Below are 5,548 nucleotides of genomic sequence, written 5' to 3'. Positions count from 1 at the left end.
ACAAAGGGCCGGGGCACAGCCGGGCCACCAGGAAAACCAGCGCGGGGCCCCACCGCCCCACACCAGGGGGCGGTCCCGCCAACGCCTGGGACGCCGGCCGGCGCCCGCCACCCTCGAGGGCCTCCCCACGACCCGGCCCCGCCGCCGGGGCCTAGCATGCGACGGTTCCCCCCGCGTGCAGCGGAGGAACCCGTCCACCCCTTCGCGCATCCATCTGCGTCGCCTCCACACATCCATCACCACCTCAGCCGACCCCAAGGGCTCACACGTCCTGGGGAAACGCTCCCGAGCCAGGCGGCCCGACCTAGGGCCACACACCGCCGCCGGCTGCGGCTCGAGGCAAGGGCAGGCGCGGCAGGGCTCCCCGTGGCTGCGGGACTGGGGAGCCGGGACCGGGGGGGTCCCCCCCTCCGGGCTCGCCAACGGAAGCGACCCCGCACGCACACACGCCACCCCGCGCCTCGGACACCGGCTCGGCTCGGCCCGGCGGGACCCTCCCCCGACTCGGAGGGGGGAGGCGCGGGCCACGGTAGGCAAAGAGCGGCGCTCGGCCCCACCGCGGGACCGGCGCACCCCTCCCGCGGAGGCGAGGGGGTCTACCCACGTGCTCTGGCAGTCGCCACGGTGGCCACTGCACACTTGGGAGGGGCGGCAGCTGGGGGGTTCGGTACCCCAAGGCTCCCTCTCGGATCGCTAGAGAAGGCTTTCTCACCGAGGGCGCGTCATCCCCCACTCAGCGCCTCTCCTTCGGGCCCGCAGAGGCGCTTCCGTGAGCCGCCTACACCTCCTCCAGTCGCCTGGAGGGGAGGGGGTCTGCGATATGGGTAAGCACACGGCCCACGGGAGCGTTCGCGGCCAGGGCCGGGGCACGACCTCGGTAAGGCTTGCTGCCCTCGGGCTCGCCCCTCGGGCCCTCGAGGGGGAGCACGCCCAAGATGCGTGACACAGCCCCCTCTCTCACAGGCCCCGGCCCCCACGATCGCTCCCACGCCCGCGCGCAGCCCCCCACGTAGTGGGGACCACACGGGGCGTGCGCTCGGCCAAGCTCAGGCCCCCACGGCACGCCGCTGAGGACCAGCACAACGAGGCGGCCCCTGGCCCCACCGCCGGGGGGAACAGGCGGGCGCACCTCCCTTACCGTCTCGACCCCCCCAAGAGAAAGCCGCTCACGGCACCCGCCACGGTGGCGGAGACCCGAGGGACACGCTGGGAAAGGGGAACAACACCACCGCTCGGCCTCGGGCACCTGAGGGACGACCTGGAGCGCTCCAGGAGCACCACGGAGGGCCAGGCGCGGCACGCTCGCACACCGACGGGGGGCGCGCAGCGTGGCGGCGGGGCGGCCCTCCCCGCCGCGGGGAGGGCCGCTCGCGAGGCGTACGCCAAAGAGGCACAGCGAGAGCGTCTGCTGCGTCCGAGGACCCCGGTCCCCGCCCACGCTGGGAGGCGGGGGCGGGAGACCGCGGGTTCGGGGCCGGAGGCCGCACCCCTGCCTTCCGCACACCCCGGCAGGCGGGGCGGAAGAGAGGCGAGGAGCCCGCGGACAGAACGAGAAGAGCGGTCCCGTCCCCCAGGAACGTCCGTCCCTCGTCTGGCACGGCTTAGGCCCAGCCCAGCGGAGCGTGGCACCACCACATCAATCGGTTGACCCACCCAGCCTAAAGCCACGGCGGGGGAGGCCCGCAGGGGAGGCACGGCGAAGACCCATCACACGGAGGCCCGCTTCCGCCTCGCCGGCGCCCCTTCGTCTCGGGCAAAGAGCAGCCAGCCACCCCAGAACGAGAACGCCTGACACGGGGCACAGAGCCTGTGGGGTGGGGTCGTGCCGGCCACTCACCACCGGGTGCCTGCAGCGGGGGCAGCGCACAGGGTCGAGCACCCGACGCCACCTGGCCCCGCCGCCCTCGGGCTCAGCCAGAGGCCGGAGGCGGCACCGCGGGTCGGGGCAGCCGGACGCGCACGCAAGAGCCGGCGCGCAGGCCCAAGCGGGCAGCTCAAGCGGCAAGGACCGAGCCGGGCGTCAGACAGCCGCCCCCAGCCCGGAGTCCTGCCCGCGTCCGGAGCCCCAGCGTCTATCGGCGACAGACGCAGAAGAACACCGTGTCAGCACCTATCTGGTGGCAAAAAGGCCCCATTTCCGGCGGAAGAAATCATCGCGCCCGACAGCGGGGCCCACCCACGAGGTTCACGGGGGCCCCCGGAACCTCGGTCCGGCCACCTGCCCCCAACACTTCCCCATCCACACTTGCCCCGGAGCGCCCGGGGCCACCTGGTCGACCCGGGGATGGAGGGGTGGCAGAGTGGGCCGGGGACACGGGGGAGAGGGAGCGGGCTGGGGACGCCCTCCCCGGTCCCCCCACGCGGGCAGGCACCGGTCCATCCGAGTCTCCGGGCCAGGACTTGGTTCCAAGAAAGAAACACAGCACCCCTCCGAGCCGCCTCCGATGAGCGGGCCCCATGAGGGACCACGCCCGGGCCCGGGAGCCCCTCCCCGGGCCACCCAGTATGGCTCGCGCCAGTCCCCACCTCCCGGCCCGGACTCGGGGTGGAGAGCGGAGGGGGGAGACAAAGTCGCGTCCGACGACCGGGACCCACGCGGGCACGCTGACAGGCCGGGTGCACCCTCGCCGGCCACCTGCGCGAGCAGGGGCCGGTCCGTCCACGTCTCCGGACCCATCGGGACTTGAACCCATTTCTCCAGGGAGACGCCCGGAGCCCACGGGGCAACGCACCCAGGCCCGGGCCAGCCTCTCCGGGTCACCGCTGGCGGCCCAGGCCGGTCCTCACCTCTGGAGTCCGGCTCGGAAAACCATCGGCCCGAAAGCATCTGACGACCGGGACGCACGCGCGTCCACCACCGAGCCCGTGGCGGCCTCCACCGGCCTCAACGCTCGGCCCGAGCCGGTCCCCACCTCCGGAGCGGGACGCGGGGGGCACCGGGAAAGGGAGGTGGGGGGGGTCGGGGAACGAACGCTCCCAAGGGCGGCCCAGGAGAAGGCCGGGCCACCAAGTCCCAGGCGCTCCGGGCGCGGCAGACCCTCTCCTCTCCCACCGCGGCGGCACGACCCGACATGGGTTCCCGCGGCCGGAGGGGCACGGGCGCATGCTGGTCGACCCGGCCAGGCGGCCCCTCAGCCCCGGCTCGGGAGCGCGGCGGCAGTCACAGCCCCATAGATCTGCAGGCCCAATCTCAGGCGACAGCAGGAGGCGCCTACGCCTCGGCGCCACCGGGGCTGCCAGCACCAGCGTCGCCCGCCTCCCGGAACTCTGCTTCGGGCCCGGCGGCTGAGTCACAGCCCTCGACAAGGTCGCCGGAGCTCCGGAGGGAAGGGACAATATAAAAGCGGCCGCCAGGTGGCGCCCGACAACCGGCTCGAACGTCCCCGGGCCGGATCCCGGTCGCCGGCCGGCCACCGAGGACGCCGGAGCGCCGGGCCGCCCAAACGCCCGAGCTCCTCCCGGAGCGGGGCGGGCGTCCCGCGCGGCCCCGAGGGGTCCGCCTCGGAGCTAGCTCCCGGCCCGACACGACACGACACGACACGACACGGCGCGTCCCGATCCCCGGCAGCACACGGGGGCGGGGGTAGCTGGCAAGATGCCGCCGGGAGGCTGCCTGGAAGGGGACGCGATTCCAGGCCATGGGGGGGGGGGGGGGCGCGGGGAATTCCACGGAGACGCCCACAGTGCCACAAGCGAGATCCCCAGCTCCCCGGAGGGTGAGAGGGAGGGAGGGAGGGAGGGAGGGAAGGCGGGGACCAGCGAAACGAAACCAGGCAAGCGCTCAGAGAACGACGCAGGAACTCATCCCTTCTGGCACGGGGAAGGGCTTTGGAAAGCTGATACGCAGAGCCCGGAAGCTAGAAACGAAAGTAAACATACACTCTGGCCCCACACAAATGGAAACAAACATCTATTTCCGCACAGACCGCGACAAAGTCCAAAGAGAACACATGGGTGCGTGGGTGGGGAACATGCCCTTGAGGTCAGAACGTGGATTTCAAAATGGACTGACCACAGTCACCGGCGGGCGGGGGCAGGGGGGCGGGGAGCAGCGAGTCAACAGCCATCCACTAAAGAAACCGCGTTCCAGGACATCTACACAATGCAACGTGGTGAGTGTGCGTGCGTGCGTGCGTGCGTGTGTGTGTGTGTGTGTGTGTGTGTGTGCGCGCGCGCGCGCGCGCGTGCGTGTGAGAGAGAGATTTACAGTAAAGGTTCACAGTGACCTGTCGTCCCACCAAAATCAAACCAAGCCAAACTACCAAAAAGTCAAAGTCAAGCTCTGGGACTGCTGTGGCCCTTCAAGGAGTACGTAAAGGCACACACACATGTACGTGTATGCACACGTGTACACGTACAGACACACACACGTGTACACGTACACACACACACGCATCTGAAAACCTCAAGCATGTCCCATAAGAGGTTCCTGTCCAAAACAGGGCAAGGCCTCATGCAACGCAGCCCCCCCAGAACAAGCAACCCGATGGGGAAAGTGGGCAGGAGGCCTGAACAGAGCAGACCAAGACCAGGCATTTTCATCCACAAGGAAACAAAGCCAGAAAAAACCAACAGAAAACAACGCCCACAAAGGAAACAAAGCAACAAGGACGACGACCCCCACCACTCCAACAGCAACCGCAACACAGTTTTCCACTGTCAACAAAGCAACCAACAGTACCTTTCTTGGGGGGTGGGGGCGGGGACAAAACCAAAAGCCAAAGGAAACCTTTCCCTGAAATACAAGAAACAACTGGGGCTGCCTAGCTGGCGCACTGCTTAAGAATCCGCCCGCCACTGCAGGGGACACGGGTTCGATCCCTGCTCCAGGAAGGTCCCACATGCCGCGGAGCAACGAAGCCCGTGAGGCACAACGACTGAGCCCATGTGCCGCAACTCCTGAAGCCCCCGTGCCTGGAGCCCGTGCTCCGCACCAAGAGAAGCCACTGGCAATGAGGAGCCTGCGCACCACAACGAAGGGGAGCCCCCACTCACCGCAACGGAAAGAAAGCCCGCGCACAGCAAAAAAAGACCCAACGCAGCCCATCAAATACAGAACCATTTTTTTTTTAAATGGAGGGTATGATAGAAAGCGCTGGCATTTCTCTGCACAAGCATACACGGCCAGGCCCAGGATCTGGAATCGCGACAGCAAGTTCCAAACGGCAGAGGAAAGTGGCTCCTGACGGGACACCTATTTTTCACGCTGAGAGAGACCACCACCATGTCATGCTGGAGGACTCAGAGATATCACCTGGCGCCTGACAGAATGGCTCCCCGACAACAGATGACACTACGGAAAACAGCACAGAAGTCCCTGAAAGCACTGCACCAACAACTACCACGTGACCCAGCAACTCCACTACGTGCCCACCGAGGGGGTGAGGGTGACACATACATACACGTGTATGTGTATCCACACCTATCCCTATGTAGCCATAGTTAGGGACATACCGATAGCGCTCTCTGTGTGCATACGTCTCTACCTAGTCACACACAGGCGCGCGCGCGTTTATGACTCAACCCTACCAGGGAATGAGGTCTTGCC

This window comes from Hippopotamus amphibius, unplaced genomic scaffold (genome assembly GCF_030028045.1).
Source record: "Hippopotamus amphibius kiboko isolate mHipAmp2 unplaced genomic scaffold, mHipAmp2.hap2 scaffold_343, whole genome shotgun sequence".
Taxonomy (NCBI): domain Eukaryota; kingdom Metazoa; phylum Chordata; class Mammalia; order Artiodactyla; family Hippopotamidae; genus Hippopotamus; species Hippopotamus amphibius.
Note: the sequence above shows the minus strand (reverse complement) of the source record.